The 27585-nt window shown below is 33.2% G+C and overlaps 1 protein-coding gene across 3 annotated transcripts in view; it reads right to left on the reverse strand.

Moving 5' to 3' along the window:
* Window positions 1-27585, reverse strand: part of LOC123549917 (inositol 1,4,5-trisphosphate receptor type 3-like) — a 277938-nt gene that overhangs the window by 129728 nt on the left and 120625 nt on the right. The window contains exon 1 of one of the 3 annotated variants that reach the window (XM_053546446.1): window positions 20687-21092. The exons of the other annotated variants lie outside the window; for them this stretch is intronic. The gene's annotated coding sequence lies outside the window, so the exon portion shown is untranslated. Of the gene's footprint in view, window positions 1-20686; window positions 21093-27585 lie in introns of those variants that run through there. 3 annotated transcript variants of the gene reach the window in all.

The raw sequence follows: 27585 nt of genomic DNA on the forward strand, positions 1-27585 counted from the left end.
AATTAAGCTATGCGACAACCGTGATCATAAGGGAAATATTTGGGGAGTTTTACCTTTATACAAAGTCACCAAATATGGAAGAAAAATCATTTCACCTGTATTTGATCAAAACATGTTACTTTCTGCTAAGGTATGTTCAATTCACCTTTATTTTAAAGCCCACACAGCCAACATTGTTCCACTTGGATCAATACTGATCGAATTAATAAACATGTCATTTACGTGGCATTAGAGGAATACCAGTGGATGATGTACTGGAAAATGTAAAAGAGACCAATAAATCTCAGCCATGCAATTGTATGAAACTCACATTAACCAATGCATGTTACATGGTTCAGTGTAGGCCGCATGTATCAAAACGCAGTTTGAAATTCATTTGTAAAGTATATTTTGTTATGGTAATGACAGTCATGCTGATAACTTAATCATTCTCACAACCAGAATTCCGTTAAGGAATGTTCTATGAAATTAAAGAAAATATCACTGTGAACAAAGCGTATTAATTAGTGTAATTATAGAACAGATGGTATATAAGATAAATAGCTCTAATAAAGAGCACAGAAGAAATGTTTCCATACTGTCTTTCACAAACTTTTGTGTTATATCCGGTACGACTTGTGCAAATCGTACTTGTTTATCATAGTGTCACCCCTACTGAAAGGGCCAGCCAAATTGGCGTATAAGACACCTACATACATAGAATAGTCCTATTTTTTAATGCCAGGCACCAGGTAGGTAATATTGCAGGTAGGCAAGAAGTCACATTTATTTAACTAGCTGGCGGCTCATCAACCGGTCTCTCTTCAGTATCAAGACCCGCCTCTGACAGGACTCGAACCTTCGACCTCCCGATTGCGGGGCAGGTGCTTCACCCATTAGGCTACCGGAGCTCGATACGCAAACACTACGGTTTTTGGAGTGTTCCTTATACGGGCATCAGTCGCCTTTTTTTGTAATTTATGTATAACGTAGACATTCGTCCAAGATATAAGCTGGTCTTTGAAGTTTTGAAGAGACATACGGTAAATATTTCATGAATTGTACCCTGTGTAAAACGATTGCATTTAAAGAACAAAAAATGATACGATTTTTTTTTTGTATTTGCTGTAACAACAAATGGTTTTGACTAAGTCTGTGAAATCGAAAGTGTAATTGTGTATCCGTATATGACCGTCTGTTCAGTGCTGATCCAATCTCATATATATAACGTCATAACACAATGCCATAACACAATGTACTGCAATAAATATTTCTGTCAATCTAACGTACCGCGAAACGGGCAATTTTCTTGTAATACCCCTAAAAGAATCTACGTAGAAAGCCGCACAAAGTAAGATGATACTTGAGTGTTTAAAAGCGATTAAGTAAAGCCATTTGGTTATACATTCATACATTTGTCTAAAAATCAATAACGTACAAAACAAATGAAATACTACTAAACATGTAGAAGAAGTTCTGGGACCGATCATGACCAGATGTACGATATTCACATAGACTGACAGATTTATATGTGACCTTGTCTTAATATATTTATAATAATAATAATAATAATAATAATAATAATAAATTTTTTTATCAGTATCTAATGATATGAAAAATAGTATATGAAAAGACACCCCAAACAAAGAATTTAGAAGAAATACTTCCAAAATGTCTTTCATCAAGCACACTTATGCAAATCGCGCTCAAACCACTGTTTCTTGGGTGTTCCTTATAAGCGTATTAGTGTCAAAGGAAGAATGCCAAACATTCTTGACGCAAAACTTAATTAACCATAGCAAAGAAACCTGGTTTTATCATTTACAAGAAAATGGTTATACATGGAATCACATCCGGGTCATGAACACAACTGAAATGATAAATTGGATATGTCCAAACATTTGCATATCAATCGTAATCGCTGCTTAGAGTCCAGCCGATACTAACACACATTTTGCAACAACATATGTGAATATAATTTCAGTCATTGCAGATAATGTCAAATTACTAGCACTTCTATTTATAGTAATAATTGTCCCTAAATATGTTTCAGAAATAGGCTGCAGTTTCCGTACTTTCCCGCCATCCTCCTTACATAACTGATTATTCATTTTGTTGTATGTTTTAAATTACAAAACTCAGCAACAATTGTCTTATAAGAACTCTAATGTAATTGAATCTGTAAATTGCATATATTATAGATAGACTGACGTCTGTTAAATTCTCTGCTGAATATCCTGCTCTTATGAGTTACTATCATTTAAACTGAATATATTTGCTTATTTTAAAACAAAGACGCTTCCTTTATAAAATAAGCTGCTGATTTCTTATATTTCCCATACGTTTCTTGCTTTTACGCATGTTTGTTTCGTTAACATCCAATCATGAACAAATTAACAAGTGCACTAAGTAATAAGGATAACCTGTCTTATCGTCGGTCATCTCTATGAGGTTAATTATCTGACGGAGAACAGTCATTCGTCCAAGAAATAGGTTAGTCTTGCAATCCTTAGATTAATCAGCAAAATACATACGGGAAATATTTCATAACTGTACCCTATGTACAATATCAAACTTAAGGGGATAGAAATGATTTGATTTATTTTCTAGTTGCTGTACATTAATTAAACTTAACAACAATTATGTTGTGACTACTACTTCAATATAAATAAACGCGTTTATTACATCTGTTAATTCCAGATCGGAATTTATATAGATCATGAAAGGAATTTCCTATTTCGACCAAGTGTAGTATAATTTTAACTACTTCCAGTATTATTTTCTTATTCTTTGCAAATAAGGGTACCTCCCATGCGTTTCATTTCATTCTTTAAAGATTTTTTTTAAAATTTATTGAAGGAACATTTTGTCGTTCATTTGGACAAGAGCTGCTATCAATACCAGTATGTGTTTAAAATTTCGTTTTCTTTCAAGTGTTCTGAGCAATACTAGTACTCATAAGCAAGGTTATCGTCGTTTATCTATATAATTTTAATTACCTGATGAACATTTGTCTTTTTTCAAATATTTTGATGGTCTGTAAGCAGGAAAAAATATGAGATATGAGAGGGCTAATCGATGACCCTATTTAAGTGTCAAATGATAAAAGAAAGAGCATTAATTTCATCAAACGTTATCCTGCAATAACGGTTTTCTGTTACGATATTCAAGGAATAGTCTTGGTATTCCAAACAAGAAAGGTACAACCTAACTAAAACAATTCGCATGCAAGTCAAAAGCATAAAAATGAAACGGAAACATTTCCAACCATAGTGTCCACGAACCGTATGTATAATACAATTTCAAACATCAAACCTACGAAAAGGGTGTACCTTGTGGCCGATAGCATGTCAAAATATTTTCTCGATTTTTATCTATTGTTATTTTGTAGGAAATGATCATGAGATATCCGGAATTTCTATTTCTATAGGATTGATCTATGATGTTATATGTACCGAAATATCGAGTTACCAAATATAAAACAAAAAGATTCTATCCTTCAAGGTAAACGTGCTACTTTGTGCGCAGACGTGCATTTCACACAACCGTTTTAGCTTTTAGCATAAAAAGCATGAAAACACATTCCATTTTGATGTAGCCTTTAAGAATAAGATTTTTGCTTTATGTAAGCACGGAAATAATGTAGCTAAACTGGCAAAAATGAACACAGTAACCAATAATGTTCAGTCCTACTGTTGTGTTAATTTCATATTAACAACTGCACATTACATAATTCAATTAAAGCCGCGTGCATCAAAACGCAGTTAGGAATCCATTTGTAAAAAAAACATCTCGCGCGGAAAATGACAGTTGTGCTGATTGCATAACTGGATCTTCATTAAGGAATGCCATGTATATGTTAATGGAAATTCCTTTCGAATGATCAAAGTATATACATTCAGCTAATATGATAAAAAATGGCACATAATAGACCAAATAATGAACATAGAGAGCAATAAGCTTCCAAAATGACATTCGTAAAATATTCTTATTTCGGCTAAGCATTATACAACATGAATAACTGAAAGTATTCAAAGTTGTCTTTGCGCATTTAATTATCTATTGTTTGGTTGCTATGCTTCTTATGATATTTCATCTGGTATCAAGGAGTCCATTACAGTACAATTCCAGAATTCTGCTTAAGTCATTGCTAGAAGGCTGTGTTTGTTTCTTTGTTTGTGTGTGTGTGTTGGGGGGGGGGGGGGGGGGGGGGGAAGGCATGAGAGGTATGCTACATATTTGATTATCTCTATTGAAAAGAATCTATAAAACCGAGTCTGATATTGTTTGCTTGTTTTCATGCTAAGATTCCCAAAGGAACGTCTCAGAGAGTTTTATGATTCATTCTTATACTTGTAAAACAACTTGGCTTTCCTGAAACAATCTGGAGACCGTTTTAATGAAACATACAAACTTAGAACATTGAACATGATATAAATGAAGAGTGAACCGTTTAGATTTTAAAAGAGAAGTAGGTTCTTTTTGATATGTTATTGCTTTCATGTCAGTTGTTTAATCATGGATATATTTCTTGTTGAATAAGATGAGATTTTAAAATATTGGATGTATCAAATAGTGTACATGGTTTCGAAGTAAGGTATCCGGAAAAAAACTGGAGTTTTGAACCGTACAGAATCACACTGCCATTATAGAAAATACCTGACACAAATACGATATAAATGTAATCACCTCACCTTTTCATCATTGGCGATTAAAGTTTGCAATATAGGTCTTATAGAGAGCGACCTTGGCCTATCCATAATTGTGCTACCAATGCTGTTTTGAAAGTTCAGGTATTATATCATCGACGTATCAACTTTGTGTTGGTATCATACCCATTCCTAGATCAATTTCTATGTGAAGAACGGTAGATAAATAAACAGTGAGGTATCTGCATGCATATATCACTACGCGGATGTCTTTTTAATTTTCCTTGAAGTTTAATACAAACAGTACTAGCGTCAAAAGCTGTTTACATATCCGAGTTTTACATTAGAACTATTCAAATCTCCAGTATTTCATATTCCAAGGTAATGTTTTAACCACCCACAATTCCGTACATTCTGATGAATGTCTTGCTCCGAATGATAAAAACACAGTGAGCGTGAAACTAATTGTGTTCATTGGTAGCCGTAAATATTTCTGACAATTGTCTAAACACAAAACCTAACCATTCCGATGTTAACCAAATAACCAGTTATTAAGGCACGTACATAAAGAACCATGGACTGTTATCATTTATTGTTATATCTCAATGAATACAAGCATTGCTGGGTCGCATCCAACTTCGCTTGACCTTGCAAACATGTAGTGTTATGTCAATGTTATGTCAGATAGCAACATAAACTAATACTGGCTGTAATGATAATAAAAACTAAATGTCGTAATGATCACAAATTTCCATTATTTGTTTTAAGGTAGTGGACCCGCAATGACAATGTGATTACGTATTCTTATATGGCATTTCGGCATCCTTCGGATAATACTGTAGCTCAAACGAGCACCTGGCTTTCCATTCATGACTAGACGGCTCCCGTCCCTATGTTTGTTTCAGTTTTCTTCAATACCAGGGAAGTAACTCGGAAGGTTGTTTCTACATTGACATTTTTTATTGCCCCTGGCTTCAAACATAGGTTCAGCCATCAGATAAAATTGTGCTATTTTAGAGGCTTAAAATTTTCTTATAAAATGTTTTCAGTATTTATATAAAAGATAACCATGCAGCCAGGGAGCCAGGCTAATTCATGACAGGCACACGGGGAGTACGTAATCGATTGTCGTTACGGGTCCATAACCTCAAGTATAGACTGACTATTATTCTGATAATATTTATTATATTTCCGTTTTCAGTGAGTGAACTTTTAATTCTGTAAAATACTCTCTCGAATATCTGTTTGTATTATCACATTCAGCAGTAAAAGAAAGTTAACCGTGTTATAAATATGAAAGGAATCAATTTAACATAAGAACAAACTATAATTGCCAAATGTTAGGACTACCAGTCTACCTAAAGTACAACTTGAACTATATTTTTTTCAATGGGAAATGGTTCCAGTGTAAAAACTTTTTCTTTTGATTGACTACTGCTACACCAAACGTCTACATACAACTTGATTTGTTCCGTATTGATAAATATGTCAAATACTTCTTTAAATTCTTTTCTCTACAGTTTTCACTACATTAAGTGTTACTTTAGTATAATTCTTAGACATCAATACCCAGTAAACTAGATATTTATAACATTTAACTTATCAGATTTTTTTTGGTTAAATCTAAAGCTTTTAGACGACTATTCAGCTTCTATACAGGATGACCCGGATTGCAATTCCAATGATTTTGTTTTCAGGCACGGAAGAACACTCGAGTAGAGCTACCGATAGTACTGAGGCTATCTATTATGATCTCTAGCAATACCGTTTCACGCATTGTGTTGGTATATGCGTCCGCAAGACCCAGTGCATAACGCAGGAATGATGTCGGCTGCCTTAGCAAAATATATTGCAGTACTTTTTCTTGAAGACTTTTTTCTCTCTAAATAAATATGTACTGTAATCATACTTTCTGCCTTTCAATTCCGACAGGTGTGCACGCAAACTATGATATTTTTTCTTGTATATCTTGCGTGAAACAGGATCTAAGATTTTTAAAAGTATATATTCAAACCTTCTAAATCTTAACGGTGAAACAGGGTTTAGTACTGCAGTATAATTCTATAAAACAATTACTTTTCATTCAATTAAAGTTGAACATAAAGGAGCTGTACAAAATTGTAACCATCTGCTAAAACCATTAACGGTATTTCATCACATTTCTGTAGTTAAATATAATGTGAGAGTACAAAATAATCCTGAAACGTACTAGTATATCAAAACGTTAAATAAACTCACCTTTCGTTTGAAGACTTGAAACAATTGGGGTGGCAATGGGCATTGCTTATCCATAACTTTCTAAGTTTAGTTGCCACCAATTTTGCTAACACTGATTTAAAAAATCATGTTTTGATATTTTTAATTTTGCGAATGCCACTTTTCAAACGCACTGTTCTTGATATGCATTTTTTTTGTACTCCTTTTCCGAGACATTTGGTGCATCTGTGGTTTGTTTGAATATTCTTATAAACGAATGTAATGACGGAATATGAAATAGGTTACGCGCTGATACATGTCTTAACATCAAAGTATCAAACCATAGGCCATATGAAACTAATCATATCCATGAAAAGACAAAAACTTTATGTAGAAATGTCAGTGCAAACGTTTAGACTTTTCTGGTGTTGTAAACGAAATAACGAGTTCTATAAGCGGACGGAAACTCGTATTTGTTGCTGTAAAAATGATGCGTTCGTGTTCGTGCACATATTCTGTATAAATACAACAACAGCTCGCTCGATGATAATCAGTGATAAATGATTTATTCTGTATGACAAAATATTGTTATTTTGAAACAACAATCGTGTGCAATACTGCAAATAATGACAACAATAAGTGGTTATGCAGAATAACGAGACTCCACGTCAGCTTGTTGTTATCAAACCTGGGTGGTTGGGTGGTACATTTATCAGTTCGTACAACTCGTTGTCACTTATCGTGCGAAGGGTGGCTATAACAAAATATACATAGGTACATGATAATACTGCTGATCTCGAATCGTTACGTATTATATACAAGTATAACCCTTCCTTGGCAATATCCTTGTTCACCTGTTATGTTAAATCTTGCGTTTTATTCAATTAATGTAACATGCAAAAACATAAAAATGAAACGCCTACGTATTTCAAGTATAACCTTCAGTTAAACTCAGCAGCGACATTATACATGTATATAAAGAGTTTTAATATCATGAATAGACTAGCCATTAGACTAATAATAAAGAATTTGTCACAAAAATTCAATTTTTGTTATTTTTCTTTTATCTACATAGTAGTGACAAATGCCAGAATTAGAAGCTCAGACATCAGAAATTACTCTGGTTTCATTTGTTTTTTGATGAAAAATTACTATTACTATACTTTGTAGTTATTTATCCAGCAAAAATACAGCTCATTTTGTTCTCATTAGCAACTCTTTAAGTGTACAAAAACTGCACTATTAAACAATTTGTATGCAGTGAGAAACGATTGTCTGCATTGAAGGTAATTGCGTCATTTTATACTGTATCAGCAAACATCTTTTCGTACAGTAAATATTTGTATCAGTTAATGCGTTTTTTCTCTTTTCCTGAGGAAAACTGAAAATAAGTTTATAGAATATCTGGTTAATATAATAAAATTATTATGTTTTAAGTTATCAAGACGCTTCCGTGCTTACAGGGAACAAAAACATAACTGCTAAATACCTTTAAATCCATATCTAACAATAAACATAAAAGACACTATTAGAAATAACAGCGTGAACTTTAATTATTCTATATGTAATTTCTTTCTAGAAAACATATTACTGATTTATGAATAGAAATATTGTAAATGAAAACACTGCGACAAATAGATACTGTAACCTTACTGAGATAAACAGATACACTTACTTTGATAAACAGATACACTTTACACTTACTTAGATAAACAGATATACTACACTCAGTTCCAAAAGAAAGTGTTCACTTAGTTTCCTGTTATTTTTTCTCGGTTATTTTCATGAAAACTTATAATGTTTGGTACCAAAATTTAAATCAGTTCGTAAACAAATTGGTGTGCATTTTAGATTTTGAGTTATACATGAGAGTTAGTGTATGAAAAAATGAAACAAAAACGTCCGAGAATTTTTTGAAATATTTAAACTTAAAAAGTGCACACTTTCTTTTGGAACTGAGTATATACACTCACTTAGATAAACGGGCACAGTTTACACTTACTTAGATAAACAGATAAACTATACATAAACATAGATAATAAACAGATACACTATACAATTACTTAGATAAACAGGTAATCTACACACTAACTATGATAAACATTATACACTTTGCACTTTTAAAGAAATGTATCTGTTTATCTCAGTAAGTGTAAAGTGCATCTGTTTTTGTAAGTTAGTGTGAAGTGTACCTGTTTTCTAAGTAATGGTGTGTAAAGTATCAGGTAATCTAAGTAAGTGTGTAGTGTATCAGGTAATCTAAGTAAGTGTAAACTGTATCTCTTCATCTAAGTAAGTGTTTAGTTATCTGATTATCTAACTAAGTGCAACGTGTCCTAAAACAAGATCAATGATTCAAATGGATTTATTTTTTATCAAACTGAGCTAATCCAAATTAGTTTTGGGCTTTGTCTGAATAAATATGAGACAGAAAGGTCAACAAAACGGCCGCCAGTTGGACGAGTTCAAAATGTCTTAAACTATTCATAACCCAACTCATGTAATATTAAAAATTTTTTTATTTAACATTCCATAGTTGGTAAACAGGATGTATCGTTAATTGCTTATTGATCAAGAAATTGTTACAATTTATGGGCTTTATTTAATATTTGATATTTGACAGTTAATATAAACAAAAGCGGGGCTTAAGAACGTTTCATACAATATGATAACTGTCTTCTTCTTCTTCTACAATAATATCATGCGATATTTCTAAGAGCAACCTTTTCAACATAATTAAAGTGATCCATGCCTCACATCAGCTTTAACTTATTCCAAACACAATGCAATACAAGCGAATGCAATAACCATGTTGTTCTGTTTATACAAATTGTAGCATTCTCGTGAGTTTGTGAAACAAAGAGAAACCGGATTCTTGAACAAAAAAGAACGATTTATATCGTTAGTTTTGTTTTTGTTTATCTTCTTAAATAATACACAAAATATGTTAACACTTTATTTACTGCAACTCTCCGAACCATTACCTCCTCTCGTGGTAAAAAATTCACTTCCAAATCAAATGCAAGCCTACGCTGAACAAGTTCTCAAACTATAAATAGACGCATGCTTAATAAAAATGGCAGCATTGGAACTTTAAGGTCAGACACCACCAATTCAAAAAATACAGGGAACTTTCTTGGAATAAGGTGTGTATACCTGGGAATACGGTTATTTTTGTCCGTTCTGATTGGTCAGTCGTGTAAACAAACCCAAGAATTGATTTTTCTTTTAAATTGAAATTGAACAATGATGACTACTTTGAGGGTTACGTACAAACATTAAACAAACACTATTTTTCAATTACAATGAATTATTATCGTGTTTAAACTAGACATCATTTGTAAAAGATTATTACCAATGTGCGTGCGAAGTGTTCCAATTGTTAATCCCCGCTCTGTCAAAGTAATAGAAGAAACATATCATGTTGTGATTATCCACTGGATTGTGCATAGTGTACTGTTTGAGAAGCCGTTCACTGCTTGACGTACTGGGAAAACTAGAGACTAGATAGATGGTTGAAATAATTTTGTTAATTTGTTGACTGTATTTGTTCTAATTATCTAACAGCATAATTTCGTAAAAAGCAAACTCCCACATCTGACTGCAATTACTCTGAAAGCCTCTAACATTTACAAGTTGGCAACATATTTTGGAGAAAATAAGATAAGTATCTTACATGATATATTCGTAATTCAGTAAGGATTTTATTACATAACTTAAGAAATCTTATTTTTCGAATCCTCGCTCAGTAGAGTGTAGTTTTCCATGCCATGTGAGGAGGCCACCCGTCTGGCTAACGAAAGGTCAGTGTACCCGTCTATGTCTGAGATATAACCAGATGGGCACCTTGGGTCTTTTTCCATCAACAAAAGCTGGAAAGGTCACCATATGATCTGAATTGTATCGGTGTGACCCAAAACCCAACAACAACAAAACATGATTATGGTTAATTAAAATGACGAATTAATAAGAATAAAGAATGAGATAAGCCACCTTTTCAGAGTGTTAACTCAATTTTTGAAAGTTACAGATAAAACCCTTTAGTATTTAACCCTTACCCTGCTAAATGTCATAATGAACTTGTACATCTTTCAGTTTGGACAGTGCCATTAACTGTTAAAAGGACTGCATATCAAAAAGACACTGACTATATGGCGAACAGTGCAGATCATGACCAGACTGCATGGATGTACAGGCTGAACATGATCTGCACTAATCGCAAAGGCAGAATCAATCGTGTCCAGTATGATAAGGGTAAAAAACTGGCCATATCTATCTTTGTCTTCGCTTTGTTTCATTATCAGGAAACATCGAGATATTTATTTCAGTAGCAAAAATACGTGAAGGACTTATGAGATTAGCCATCTTTATAGCACCTCCGACCTTTCGTCTATAACTACCACTGTATCACTAAATTTCATCGTAGACTGTCAGTATGTTTGACAATGACGAATTTACTCAAAACATCTCAAATAATTTATATATACGTCGCCTGTTTCAACAATTTCTCAATCTATTTTACAAACCAGAAAGTGGAAGACGGATAGACTAAAATAAAAACATTATTTTTCTCTTTCATATCTGTCCAAATACAGTTATCCCGATAAACCATACATAACAGCCTCTGGCAGAAATACATTATAAAGAATTTAGTAGTTTTTAGTTGCTAGTAGAGGGCAATAATGAAACGATTTCCGGCCATCGTTTCAGGAAAAAAAATCAAAATGCTCCATATTAAAGCCAGATACTAGTGGGAAAAAGGTCCGACCACTGACAACAAAGTTTCTGACAAATCGAGTACTCTTTTGCTTTTGATGGAGATTAGCATAACGATAATTTCTGACAAAAAAGAACGAAATATTTCATCAAACCGATCAGGTTAATTCTGAATGCGAAACAAATTTCCAGGAAATAATGCAAATGAAATCAAATCAGACAGCCTGGTATAGTTTAGCCTCTGTAAATAGTGGGGAAAAGTTAAATTAATATTTGGTCCCACCTAAACTAATAATGCGTAGAAATGTAAACAAAATTGTCGTTTTCTAACGTAATCCAAATGTTTTAGCAAAAACAAGGCGTCCTCGAAACCTTAAAAATGGCCTTGTTGCAGCGCAAATATATTCCCAGTTTCTATAATGAATATTTTATAAAAATTGCATGAAATCGTCATCATTTTTTCTCCAATTTATTGATTTGATAAAAAATTTGAAAATTGTAAATACAGAAATATGCAATCCGCATTCCCACTTTCTATTTTGGACCTTTCACAAAATATTTAATTTCTATGATTCAGAAATATTGTTTAAACTATGAATCCCTAAGTAAGCAAACATATACTAAATATTTCACGTGGACATTTCTGATAATGCAACCCTTAATTTTTACAACTTAGAATGAAACGGTGATGTGTGTATTTTTTCTAGTTTCTTATCATTAGTATCAATATCAAACTCAAAGGATCTGTAGAACCTTTATATTATCATAACACTGATAGATATATTATTTTGCTATAATTAATAAATCGACTGAAGAATATGACTTAACCTGTTACCTCACTCTGACCTAGACATGCCCTCACTATGCAACAGCCCCTGTGTATTTATGGAGAAGACGCATAGATAAAGAGCAGTAATGGCTATCAAGCAGGCAAAAACTTTTACATCAGATGACATATTTTCCAGATTATATAGTGAGACTAGAAGCAAATGCTAATGATGTTTTGTGTGCACAATATAATTAAGATATCGGTATCAAACATGCTTTTGAATTTGCTTTAAATAGAGGCACAAGAAACGCTCATCACAACCATGTGTAACAGTTGTTCAACACGCCTTAATATATATCAGTAAAATATCATATATCGTTTTATACGGACGGACTAATAACAACGTATTTCAGGAATGGTCACTTTTCATCACAGCAGCATATTGATATTAAATATAGAAAATGAATCACTTGATCCTAGGAGCAAGTATGAATCAGTTAATTCATAAATGTGTATAAAGAATGTAACAACAATGTTTTTACTAAAACTGAGCTATTTTTAAAATGGTGGCCATTTTGAATGTTCTAAAATTAGAATCCTAAACAAACAGATGCGATTCTTTAAAAACATTTGCATATTCTGTGTATTTTGGAAAAAAAAAGACTTTTTGTGCCTTTCGTCTATGTTATATGGATTAAAAAATCATGATTATAATCTATCAATTTAATAAAGAAATAATACCACTAAGAGTAGGTTCGCAATGGCTGTATGCTAAAACAGTAAGAGGCCGTTAACCGCTAAAAGTACATAAAATATCACTAACATCCCATGATAATGTAATTATCTTGATATGCTGAATGCACATTTGACATTCTCTTTATTTTATTTCGCTGGGTGCAAACAGACTTAAATTTTTGTGCAAATCTGTAACAGTTTAACATTGTCAGAATCAATTTATTTCTTATATTTTGCAGAATATCTAAGAGAAACGTTCAACGAAATTGCATTTCAGCCAAGGACAAGGGCTCTTTTTGTTCTTTGATGTACCATATCTGGAACAGAACAGCCAATGCTCTTTGCTTCGCTATTTCAAATACCAGAAGAGACCAATTCAGCATAAACCGACAGATTTAAATGGGTACATCCTAAGGTTTATGTAAAAGTTTGCCAAAATTAAACAATATTTTTATTTTATATTATATTAAAACAATAAGAACAATGTAATATCGTAAATTCTAGGCAGTATTTATTTATACAACTTTAGGAAAGTCTGTAAGATACAAATGTATGAAGTGTTCGTCACGCGCCATTGCATGATGTAAAATACAAGGAATTAAGGTGTACCTTGTGTCATATGGTGACAAAAACACGAGATCGATGAGTATTTCTATGTCATGTTTTTGCCAATATTATCGAATACTATCCAGGTAGCATTGTTGTAATCAATGAAAAGTTACAACAATATGACATGTTGCTGAAACGTTTCCAGATTTAGGCTGAAAATGAAAATATTCTTACCAAACGCATTACTGCCCCGAATAAACCTAGAATTGATTAGTCAGATTCTGAAGTGTTAAAACTAGGCTTAAAACTTGAGACTATTCCTTTAGTTATGCTGAAAAAACGTCTGACAAAAAAAAAAGACGTGCGATTTCGCAACATATTTCCAAGGAGTGTTACCTTATAAAAAGGATTTTTTAAAGTTCTGTTTTTGTTTGTTTTGTGTTAATGAGATGTTTCTTATTAAATGTTCAAAGTATGCTTCAAACTCAAGCATCACGTTCTATGCCCGACATTAACGATGCAATAAACAGATTGATTAAGCGTCATCATTTTGTAGCCAGCAATTCCTCTTTATTGCTTGACACAGGGTCACCATTCAAAGAAAGCCGATATATCAAAAGAATAGCCCACTGGGATAACTAAATAGTTGCTTTGATTGAATCAACGTTTCGCGATTAACGCAAAAAAGATGCACTTAATGATACCACAAATTATATAACATTCAACTAATGAAGTTGGAATAAAATACAAAAATATTAATTACTTAAGAGAATGATGTAATTCATTAGACATGCCTACTCTGCAACCAAAGCGAACGGAAATGAATGAGAAATCATTCAGAAGGTATTTATTACCATCCCATATAGAAAAGGCCAAATCAAGTATATTTTTGTTTCTTATCTTTTAACTGGCAGATTATAAGAAACGAAAACAGCGCATTTTCCTTTTTAGTTTCAAAGTAAAAGACTATGAAGCAGTCTTACATACGAAGTAGTCCAAAATGTAGTTCCACGCGGTTGATAAAACATGGTAAAATATTTGCAATAACATAGTTTTGTTCAGTGGAATTGCAAAGATCTAAAACACTGTCACTGTGTACTGCCTTTCAAAATTTTAATTTTACTTCTTAAAAGTCTACAAACGCATAATTTCTCAAAAGCAATTTTAATTGTAACATTTTCAGAAGGTTGTATTTTCAAAGCATATTAGTTTTCTTATATCAAATTTGACATCTAAATATTTGTTGTTTTTTATTATTGGTAATTGCGCGAGTTATAATTGGGTTTATGTGGCTTACATGTTATCGAAATGCTCTAAAACTAAAATTAGTGTCTGATGTTTTGATTGTATATTTGAAAAGAAGAAGGAAATAAAGAAAACATGAAGGATAAAAAAGTCCCGCAACAACAAGAAACTAGAAATGTGGACACGGATTCCCCCGCATACTGTGTCATCCTCTATATTGCAAAACCTGGGAGTTGTTGGACACAAAAAACTTTTATCTATATTTAATATTGCAAAACGTACGTACGTACATACGTGCTCCCATAAATGTGTGTGTGTGTGGGGGGGGGGGGGGGGGGGGGGGGGGGTGGGGGGGGGGAGGGGAAAAAAAAACATTAAGGTAAATGCCTGCTAGAACGCAATTTTTGACCGACGTGTAGCGTCGATAATTACAGCTATGTAGCGGTAGTTAACATAAGACAGATATTTGTGTAATGCATAAAAATAACGAATGAATCAAGTGTAAGAGAAGTAAAGTGTCTTTCTACTTTATGATGTCATAGTTGATCGTTTTACCTGTATTGTTTGATATGGATGTTTCCGAATTCTCTTTGACAGAAATAAATCTACGTAGTAATAACAAAATGAAGTAATTGCAAGTATCATAGGAAACAGAAACATCAATAACTAAGACTTAAGAAAATGGTCAAGAAGTTTATAATCAAATCAAGACTTCCTTCCTAAAACAGCAGGTATTCAGACAGGTATAAAACAAACCCGCCTTACAAAGACAGCAGGTACTGACGCCCCCATATTGCAAACATTCTTTAAAAAGGCAACAAGTACTGACAGCTTTTTACAACAAACCCTTCTTACACATGCAACAGGTACTGAAATTTATATAAAGCGAACAATACGAACAATCGCAGCAGATAATGATACCCGATTAGACCTAAACTGCCTCACAAATGCAGCAGGTACTGAAACCGCTGAAGAGCATACCCTCCTTACAACAACAGCAGGTACTGAACTTGTACTGAGCAAATCTACCTATCAAAGGCAGCAGGTACTGACACCTTTATATAGTCCAAACCCACCTCAAAAATGCAGCAGGTACTGAAGCCACTTTAGAGCGAACCCTCCTTACAAAAGCAGCAGGTACTGTCACATGTATAAACAAATTCCGCCTCACAAAGGTAGCAGGCACTGCAACTATTATAGAGCGAACTCTCCTCACAACAGTAGCAGGCACTGACACCTACATACAGAAAACACTCATCACAATCCCTCTTTACAAAGGCTGCAAGTACTGACACCTCTAAAGAACAAACGTTTCTTACAAAAGCAGTAGGTTCTGACACCACTATAAAGCAAACCCTCCTAACAAATGCAGCAGGTACAATCCTCTATAGAACACACCCTTCTTACAAAAGCAATAGGTACTAACACCTGTATAGAACAATCTCTCCTTACAAAGACAGCAGGTACTGATACCTCTAAAGAGCAAACCCCACTTATAAAGGCGGCAGGGGTACAAATCTCTAAGGAACACACCCTCTTTACATATGCAACAGGAACTGACACCTCTTTAGAGCATACCCTCTTTAAAAGGGCACCAGGAACTGACACATCTACACAGCAGACTCTCCTTACAAAGACAGCATGTACTAAAACCTCTACAGAACAAGTCTTCTTATAAAAGTAGCCGGTACTAACACCTCTATAGAGAAAACCCTCCTTACTAAGGCAGCAGGTACTGACACCTCTACAGAGAAAACCTCCTTACAAAAGCAGCAGGTACTGACACCTCCACAGAACAAGTTCTCCCTTTAAAGGCAGCAGGTACTGACACCTTTACAGACCAAACCCTCCACACAAAAGTAGTAGGTACTAACACCTCTATAGAACGAACCCTACTTACAAAGGCAGCATGTACTCGCACCTCTATAGAGAAAACACTCCTCACAAAAGCAGCAGATACTGACACCTTTATAGAGCAAACCCTTCTTACAAAAGTAGTAGGTACTAACACCTTTATGGAGAACCCTCCTTACGAAGGCAGCATGTACTGGCACCTATACAAAGCAAATCCTCCTTACAAAGGCAGCATGCACTAATACCTCTATGGAGCAAACCCTCCTTACAAAAGCAGCATGTACTAATACCTGGCAACAAGTAATAACATTTCTATAGAGAAAACCCTCCTTGCAAAGGCAGCATGTACTGACACCTCTACAGAGCAGAGTCTCCTTACAAAGACTGACAGCAGGTACTAACACCTCTACAAAGCAAGCCTTCCTTGCAAATGCAGCAGGTACTAACACCTCTTTAGAGAAAACCCTACTTACAAAGGCAGCAGGTACATTACTGACACCCCTACAGAGCAGACTCTCCTTACAAAGGCAGCAGGTAATAACATCACTACAAAGCAAACCCTCTTTACAATGGAAGCATGTACTGACACCTCTACAGAGCAGACTCTCCTTACAAAAGTAGCAGGTACTGACACCTCTACAGAGCAAAATCTCCTTACAAAGGCAGATGCTTTCTTTCTGACTAGAGCATTGTTTTACACAGAACACTGATTTATTTGTTTTTCTCCAAGGCTTGGCTATAAACAAATTGTCATGTGTGTGTACTTGGAAAATAAACAGAAATTTTTACTTGTTCATTTAACAGATTGTTTCTGTTTCTTCCAATTTGTTGCTACTTCAGAGGCTAAGAACTGTTTCAACTCATTGAAAATGACAAATAGAAATGATTATCTGTATAACTGAATCCTTATCATTTCCAGACGTTTTTTTGAGCAATAAAGATTTTTTGTACTTTCTTGAACCAGTTGTCGTGAGGGAAATAATACCATGGTATGCTTTAAAGAATTTGTGAAGGAAAAAAAAATATCCAGCCATAAAATCAGGCAAGAATGTTGACCATATGATTGCATGCTCGTCACCTTAGTTTTTCTTTTATTATTATAAGTGGTGTAAAAACGACAATTACAATCTTAAATGATGTTAAGTTCATACTTCATCTTTCACAATTAGTCTGTATGATAGCACAAAAGAGTGTGGTTTTAGCAAGGGGATACAACTCCTGTCATCGTATTTTCATATGACTACTTTTGCTACAGGACTGCATGTCAAAACGGTTTACAGTTTCTAAAAGACTTGGTGTCCGTCTCTCGTACCGTGAATAAAGACCTGGACATTTCCTAATTGCTTTTTTTTTGCAATCATTTTATCTGTTTGCTAAAATCTAAAGCTGATGACATACTACTGCTCGATTCAGCTTTTCGTAATTATTTTCCTTAATTTCCCCTTGAATATAGTTAAGTCAAATCAAGTCAAATAGTTTATTTATGTCTCTTCATACGTACAGCATGATAAAACAGTATATAACGACGACATTATAAAATACGTATGTTTTTCTATACAGAAATATAAGACGCAACTTTATGTATCCGTTAGTTTTATAAATTTACACATTGTAAGACCTAATATTTAGTAAGACGACCGAGTCATAGATCAATATAAAGTCGATATAAGACAAAAGCATTGATATCAGAACGATTTGGAAGGTTTAAAGTTAAGATTTTTTTTGACACTATGTATTGTTTTTAAATTAAATTTTGACTTTATTTAAGAACGGAATAATATAAAACTTTGAGGACATCTTTTACATGAATGCAAGATTTCCTTGCAAAATATTTGTAAAACTTTTTTTTATTTATAGTCGAAATTGTAATTTCAGCGAGATTTAACAAGGAAAAATACATTTTTGACTTATTAAAGATATCTTTTAAAAAAATCAGAAAAGTCCTATAACCACTCTTGTAGACCTTTGTATAATTTTAAAACTATATTATCTGAGTTTTGCAAAGTAAAGATAGTATTCAAGAAAAAAAAACCTGTTACGGATTAGGTGTATCAAACTGTAGGCGAAATGCGTCATAAGATTCTCTTAAACGTAAAGTTATGATAAATCCCACTGCAGCATGATCTTGACAATTATAAATGTTGCGGCATATTGTCTGTAATAATAAAACTACAGTTTGAAAACTCGATACCTTGAACTCGCTTATCTCGAAATTCCGGATATTTAGAAGACATTTTCAATTCCCCGCAAACTAAAATTTTAAGTCGAATTCCGGTTATCTCGAAGTAAAACACTTGATTCCTTTGAATTCAAGACACCTAGTTTCAGTTGTATTAACAATTTTATAGTTACTGCAAATTAACTTAACAAAACAACACTTAATTTAAGGACCTACTGAGTGGCTGTCTGTACTTTGTAATAAACATTATTACTCAGCCATTGACATGTATACTGTTTAATGTGAACAGATATATCTAGTTCATTCTACAAAATACAATGCATACCAGAAACCTGTTACTAATGGAACATTTTAACATTCCGAACTTCAAGAGAACAATTTGTGATAAGTCATTCACAGCAGGTGTCCCAAAGGGAAGTATAAATTCTTTACCAGTTAATATTAACACCGTGATAAAACAGTCATGTTAACTTAGTGTCAAGGATGAATTCCTTTTAGTTATAATTTTTGGTGTATTCGTCATTCATGGGCAACCCTGCTATGAGATTAGTTTAGACTTTCTTGACCCTAGTTACTGACACATACTAGTTAGACTTTTATTTAGAAGTGAGAACAAATGATACATTTGAAACAACCCTGTAGAGCATCAACCTTCGTAAAACAAACATCTTACTGCTTTCTCAGTGGCAACCGTATTCCTTTCATTGACAGCTAGCATGTTAACAGGTCGTTATTAAAGGTTTTGTTTCTGGATAACTTTTAAAGGCATCCCATGCCCGTCTTGTACTAAAATATTTTATCTTAAGATATTTATTTCAAATGTAGAAAACATTAAATGTATTTGGCTTTACTCAAAATACAAATTAATTGCCTTCTTTCTAAATATAATAAAAGAAATAAAAACTTTTGAAGATTAAAGTGAAATTACATGCCCCCTTAAGTAGTATTTGAGAAATGTTTCTATCTATAACTAAAAGCTAGTTAACAGTAATTGTAATTGATAATGAAAAAGGAAATTAACGGCTCAGAAGCAAACATTTTTTCTCTGAACAATGAAAATAGGCTGTATTACCGGATCATAAACATAATGGTTATTAACCATGTTATATATTTTATATTTTTGTTGATGAGTAATAAAGCCCGACAGTAAAGCTTTAGCAATAAAATGATAGTATAAATAACTGAACAAATATCACAAAAAAAATGGTTTTCATTAGCAAATAAATCAGTTTTAAAGCTTTGACATTTTAGTGTAATTCTTTCATATAAGATATGTTTTTAAATTTCTTTAATGTTAAATTTATATTCATGAGTAAGACATATAACGAGGCGCGATGATCTAGTTACGAATGGCAAGTTTTTCTTTGACTATTATTAATGATTTTTACGTTTTTGCCGAAATGTAGCCAAACAATGTCTTCGTTTCAATTATCATGACCTTTAGGAAAAATAACAACGCCCGATTAATATGTTATGTGAACTATTGTCTAATTAACATTATTTACAAAGTGAAATATTTATTTTTTGTTTGAATAACAGGATATTATTTTTACTTTTAAAATCTTCTGTCTAGTCTATAAATTTCATTGCATAAAAACAATTTTAGCCCAATGCAAATATTTATCGAGTGAGTTAAATGAGATCAAAAGAGAATTTACTTATTTTTGTTTTAATCTTCATTTATCCATTTTGTTGATACATTTATTTTTCTGAAACATTACCAATATTTTTCCTGCAAACAAAAAAATCTGACATTCTGAAGGCCAAAAATGTATAAGAAAACATTTCCTTTAAGAAATTCTAAATATTACTTACTATAGAGTAAAAACAATATATCCGAAAGCAATACACTTCTTTCACCACGTCATAAATTCCACTTTCTAACACACATTTTCACTTTTTTAAGAATATTAGCACGGTATTTCGCATTATTCCGATTAGAAAAACTATCTCCATTGAAACTCCATTGAGATAACTGTTTTGTAAGGATTAACTCTAAAGCACATTTTCAAAACAGCGCGATATGGATTCCTAAATCTATCTCTTGTCCGTGGAGCGAAGCCACTCTCCCGATGTAAATCACTGCAAAGTGAATTAATTCCAATCTATTAAATTGCTGCGTCCGAGTTTGATAGATTAAAAGCTTGAAATCAAAGCATCTGTGATTATTTCTATTCTATGAAATCCGTATTGTCAAACTACCACGAACGCTGTTAAATGTCAGTTTTCATTTTCATTCCGCGCCATATTACTTCTAAAACCACATCTCATTGGTTATCTAAATTGAGATTTTCAAACTGATTGGTCCGCAGGTGGAACGGTCTAATGTATCCGAATTCTGTTACAACTTAATTGTCGGCTAGAGCATACAAATAGATATAATTCAGTTTTTGTTTGTAGCTAAGACAAAGAATAATGAGATTTTAAAGGGGTTATTCATGAAAACAAAATCTTTGCTGAGTGCCAGACCACCAGATGTTTTTATTTTCGAACGGTTTACATTGCAGATAATGCATGTTTGCTTTTTGTACAGCTTCTTTATCACCTGTTGCGCGTATTAAGACGCAAGAAAATTGCAGCCATATGTACAGGAATCATTGTGTGCATAAGTAACGTTCCGACATACTGGAGTTAATTTCTGTTTTACTTATTTAAGCCTTAAGAAGAACCGTATAAAATTATTAGCTACACAAATAGTTTCTATAAAATAAGAACTTCGATAATATGACAGTATTTCACCTTCCACTGCGCAAGCATTTTGTAGAAATTACTTAAGACGATAAAGATGTATCAACCTTTTTTACCATTACGTCACCAATACGTCAATGAAATAAATCTATGATTTTTCGATTTCTGTATCTGCGTGATTTTAGTTAGGGTACTATTAAGGATATGGATTTAATCTGGAGACAAATGCATCCGATACCAGAAAAGCGGGTGGTGATGTGTGTATTTAAGCAATGGAAAAATCTTTTACAGCGCAGAAAAGAAGTGCCGATCATAGTTAAACCAGACCTAATTTGCAGATCACAGGATCACAGGAAATGCTTTAAGAATATAATTGAGCCGTGCCATGGGAAAACCAACATAGTGGGTATGCGACCAGCATGGATCCAGACCAGCCTGCGCATCCGCGCAGTCTGGTCAGGCTTCATGCTGTTCGCTAATAGTTTCTCCAATTCCAATAGGCTTTAAAAGCGAACAGCATGGAGCCTGACCAGACTGCGCGGATGCGCAGGCTGGTCTGGATCCATGCTGGTCGCATACCCACTATGTTGGTTTTCCCATGGCACGGCTCAATTATGCTTTATATGTTTTCTTTCTTAAAATATACACCAATTAAACATCATAGTCACATAAGAAGGGAGATTGTTCCATTCTGACGAGAACAAATCTACCCTTTATTCAGGGAACATGGGACCTACTTTCGCCCAGTATACTGTATATACAAGCACTGTCATGTTCAAGTTTCATGATATTCAGTACGCAATCAAACCCGGGAAGATCATGCTTGATATTACTTACATTGTTTAAGGAGGAACGGGAAAACGCTTTAAAGCATAAAGAAATACATTCAAACAATAATGTTCCTGCGACTCTAAATATTTTTTTTTCTCAAATATTGCTCTATTTTCCAAATTTTACCCTTATTTTCTCGACATATGGTAAATTTACGCATGCGTAGAATAACTCACATAAATGATGAAAATCCTTTAATGTGAGTAGAATTATGATAGATGGCGCGAATGTTTGATAAATATTTACGTAACCAAACAAGCTATGAACTTAGACAGGCGCTGTATGTTTGCCAGTCAATTTCTATAGAAAGGAGAGGTTTATCATTAACCAACAACCGCATTCCAATGCCCGATTCCAATCTGTTTATTTTGAAAGTTATGAAATTGTTTTCTCGCCGAACATCCTACGCAATTATTTCTAATACAAACAAAGCTATTTACTTCCTTTCCTTTTATAATTAAAATCATAATTTATAGGATTAAAGATGAGCTTTATATTTATAAAATGATCAAAAGAAATATACATCAAAATATGAAATATTTATATTATCTCTCTTTAAGTCGGCCTAGAACATCTTTCTCTTTTATTTTTATCATTTATCTTAAACTCTGATTATGTAGTATTTTGATGAGACAATGTTTTAAAGTTATATAGAATTGGAATAAGTTACACGCTATATTGAATTGTGACAATGAGAACAATCTTCGACTTTTTTTAGGTTCGAAGTGTGATTAGTTTGCATGCACACATCGTTACCTCAGTGGAAAAACTTTTTATTTATATACAGTTAAAATAGGTTCGGACTTAGGTGTCGATGTGTTTTGTTTTCGCAACACTGAATTTGTACTTCTATTACTTTGATCGATATAAAGATTTTACGATATAAATAAATGTTTACCTTTAGAAATACGGGAAATATTCGATATATTTGAATTACAGATTTTTTTATGTTTCACTTTGATGAAGCCTTAATTCACCTATCGGCTTCCATAGATCAATTACTCTTAAAGGAAAGGCATTTCAGGCCCTGTCTGTTTCTATTTTATGCATCCAGACTTATGCAGTTACTGCACAGCATGAGCCAATGAAACTAAGCTGTTACTGGTATGTATTATTACTTTTCTGTAATTGCAACTGCTTTGTAGTTGTAGATCAAAACCAGGTCATGGCGATAAATGGAACAGCGGCGCTATTGATTGATTTGCCGTCAGATCAAAACCAGGTCATGGCGAAGAATGGAAGAGCAATGGAATTGATTGATTTGCAGCCGAAGATCAAGTTCTTTCTGGACAAGTATATTTTAATCAAATTGCTCTCTTTCAAACATTTTGTCATGCTGCGATATCCGTTTGTCTGTCAACTGAAAATATTTCTATTCCTGAACACTGAAAAAATGTTTTCGAATATAGATTCAGTAAAGGTAAACTATTTTGCATGAAAAAAATCGAGCTCCATGAAATGTTGAATCTCTCACAAAGCAATTTATCACTTGTATATTATTCCTACATTCTTAGAGATAATTAGAGATTTTTTTGCTTGTGTAGGAGTGACGTATATTTATCATATAAAGTACATTTCATTATGAAATTTTAGACGTTATATCTTCATTACTAATTCACATAAATATTTGAGACGCGTGGTTTTATTATCTTCAAGGTATAGCTGTTGTTGTACAAATGTAAACTCAAGCAAAATAGTGAGCTACATTTCTTTACATTTATCTGTGTTTTGAAGTATTAATGTTGACATTTATAACCCCGCAATGAACTTAGTAAACTTTTTGTTTCAGCTTGAAAGGTTAATGGGTGGCTAAAATATCAGAAAAAGTCAATTTGTTTTTGATTTGCAATGATTAACTTTTTAAAAACAATTAAATAAACTCTTCAGAGTCCCAATGTACATCGCCATATTTTAGCTTTAAACCTGTAATATAGATCTAGAAAAAAATTAATTAGTTGATCAGTTGATATCTTATATAATAAAATGATAAGCTGATCATTTTTTACATGAAGTTATCGCGCGTTCCTCGGAAATCTTTTCTGCAAATACAGTGTACAAGAGCATTTTTCATAAATAAAAACTGTTTAAACACACTGAATATCCTTAAAGGTAGATCAAACCTGTACTGAGCAGCCAGCCAAGAAAGTGACATAGTATGGCTGCTTAAGGTGGTGGCTGCTAAGGACAAGTTGAAAAACACGTCAATTTCGGAATTGGGACGTTAACTGACTGTCTGCTTGAGGAAACTTGCTGTTTAATACAGGTGACCGATAAGGCAGGCTCAATTGAGCATTTTGTAATACCAATCCTAGATTTGATATATTCGCAACATTGTTTTTGCCGTCAACAGATTTATATTGTTAACTATACTGAGAAGATATTGCAAACAAGTCAATGAGGTCAGAGTACCTTATTACGACCAATTTATGCTGCCATAAGAAAATAAATGATAATAACCCACTTCAGAGGTAATCTTTTTGAAGCATGGTCGTTGAACCTCTTCATCGTTACAACGTTTGATTGATATTTCATGTTCTTTACAAAAAATAGTTCTTTTTACCTTCCTAAAGTACATTTGGTTCCTACTTCATTGAAGCGTTAACATATTGGTGTTGTTACTTACTGAATAATCATGGCCTTCGAGTAGTTTATTGCCCAGTATAGCATGAGTCAGAGCTCAAATTCAAAGGGATTTAATCACGAAGAGTTACATAACAAACCGTCTTAACAAAGAACCGTGGTATAGCTGACAATTAACCACAAGAAGGCCTTTGTCGTTTTCATTCTAACATGTTCATAAAAATATATAATTGTTCATGTAAGTCACGTTGTCCTCTCATCGGTCCGTACGTCAAACCTACATCGGTAGTCATGCAGTAAAATATAATAAAAGAATAGAAGGTCATTTGTTGTACTTAATAACACACTAAAACTACCAGTTTAAATCTTTAAAAAGATACAGAAAATCGCTATATAAAATGGATATACATAGATTAATTGAAAGAGTCTTTTACGAACAAGTTATTACAGTAGGACGCCGCGAAAACATTTCTGAATTTCAGGATATAATGACCGCAAGAACTCATGTGATATATATGCTTAACGCAATTAGAATGGAAAATCTGGTATTTAAGATATCTCAAAACTTCAAATTAATTCATGTGTGGCCCAAATTGATGACTCAGTTCAAACATAGGAACCAGATCATGATTTGTCTGACATAATCCTAATTTTATCTTAAATTCTGATGGTTCATTTCGAAGATAATAGAAATGGTTTAAGCATGAGTTAATGCATCTGCGCCTTCTTGGCTTCACTTCGATAAAGTATTTTCTTACTATTCCTTTTTCTTTAAGAAAGAAAAAGGGAATTATCTCGCCGAGAAATAAAAAACAAATGGGACTTCCCTCTAATATTTCAAAAATTTAAAGTTTTTTGAAAAATCTATTTTGTAAAATTATGAAGTATTTTCATAATATATGTGAATAGATGAGTTTTAGTCATCACTTATTGATAAAATACTCGTGTTGTCAAATATAAAAAATGTCCGTCACGTTAGTAAGGTAAAAAACATTTGACAGAAAGAAGGAATTTATTTATACTGTATAATACATGTATATCATTTCTACGTTAGGAACGAAATAAACATTTGAAAGAAGGGAATTATCTGTGTATATGTATATCCTTTATCATATGTATTACCGCAGGTAATAGTATGCCATTTCGATTTAAAAATATATCAAAATACATAATATAAATGTTTTCTTTTTCTAAATGTTAATGAGTACTATAATACTGTGCGTAATAACCGAATACATTAAGTTAACGATGTTTCAAGACAAGTAATAAGTAAGACTAGAAGTGATAAGGTCGACCTTGAGTATTTAAGTCTGCATTTTTATGCTTATTCAACATGACATCTCTCTGTTGCTCTTTGACACAAACACATCCATAACTCGATTTTGCTGTTAATACACTACAATCACATGTGTTTAAGAAAAAACATTATTAGATTCCTCTAGAGAGTAAACATACATTTGTACTTCATGTGCCTTGCTGAAAACGTGATGTGCATAATCAGTTTTAATGATTTTTATTTAAAAACGTGCCCCTCTTTCCTCTCTTGCTAAGAATAAATTGTCATACTCTTATCATTCCTAAGTGAATTTAGGCCCTGATCGATTTGTCATCTAGCTGGCCTGTGGTCGTCATGCACCCGTACTAAAAGTACAGTATCCCCGAAGGTGCATATGGGATATCAATTCACTATCGAAGCTGGTATGCCCCAAAATTACCTGAACTCTGTCGGCTTAACTCGCAACCCATACAAACGCAGACTGGCTTAAAATTAACGTTCTTCGTATGAAATAAGTAACGATAGAAAACTTTTACCTGCGTCGGCCATATGTAAGGTGGTGACTGGCACCGCCTTTGCGTGTTTTTGTACACCCATCGTGACCGTGGCACATCAAAGTCTGCATCATCAGTATTCTTATTCAGAGCGTTTATGAGTCTACTTTTCACTGACATCCGGCGTACAAGTTTCCTTGCTCCTCCCCCGGACATCATAGTGCTGGTTCTTGCAATTTTAAGCAATTTATCCGGTAAAAGTATCAATTTTATTAGTGTACTAATTAATAATTCCTAATTACATAAGTCAGACTTATGTTTCCATATTTTTATTCCTCAAAATATTAAAACAAAAACATTTTGCTTTTTTCTAGAAGAAATTAGAGAAATTAAATGCTTTATAACCATTGCAACTTTTATACTTGAGAAACAATATTTTCTTCAAATCTAACATATTGTCACAATAGTGTTTCTAGTATTCCGTATTGGTTGCCTGAGAATTTCCATAATTCCCTCTGTTTATTTTCTGATAATCAATGTCCACCCAGATCGTAAATAAACACTAAATTACCTCACAAATGTTTTTACACTATGAAAATACTTGTTTTACTCTATTGTTTCTTGTTTCCCTATACATAAAGCAACCTCGCATATTCCTCTCAATTCAAATGATTTTAATAATAATAATAACGATGTATGGCAATTTATTAGCACAGAACAATTGACTCAACCACACTTTTATCAAAACTTTCCAAAGGATAAGCAATTTTCTACAAAGCCTAAACAGTTGGTTTGCTGGAATTATCATAAATGTCATTACAGAAAGTATAAACAATACTCTTTCC

This window comes from Mercenaria mercenaria, chromosome 6 (genome assembly GCF_021730395.1).
Source record: "Mercenaria mercenaria strain notata chromosome 6, MADL_Memer_1, whole genome shotgun sequence".
Classification (NCBI taxonomy): domain Eukaryota; kingdom Metazoa; phylum Mollusca; class Bivalvia; order Venerida; family Veneridae; genus Mercenaria; species Mercenaria mercenaria.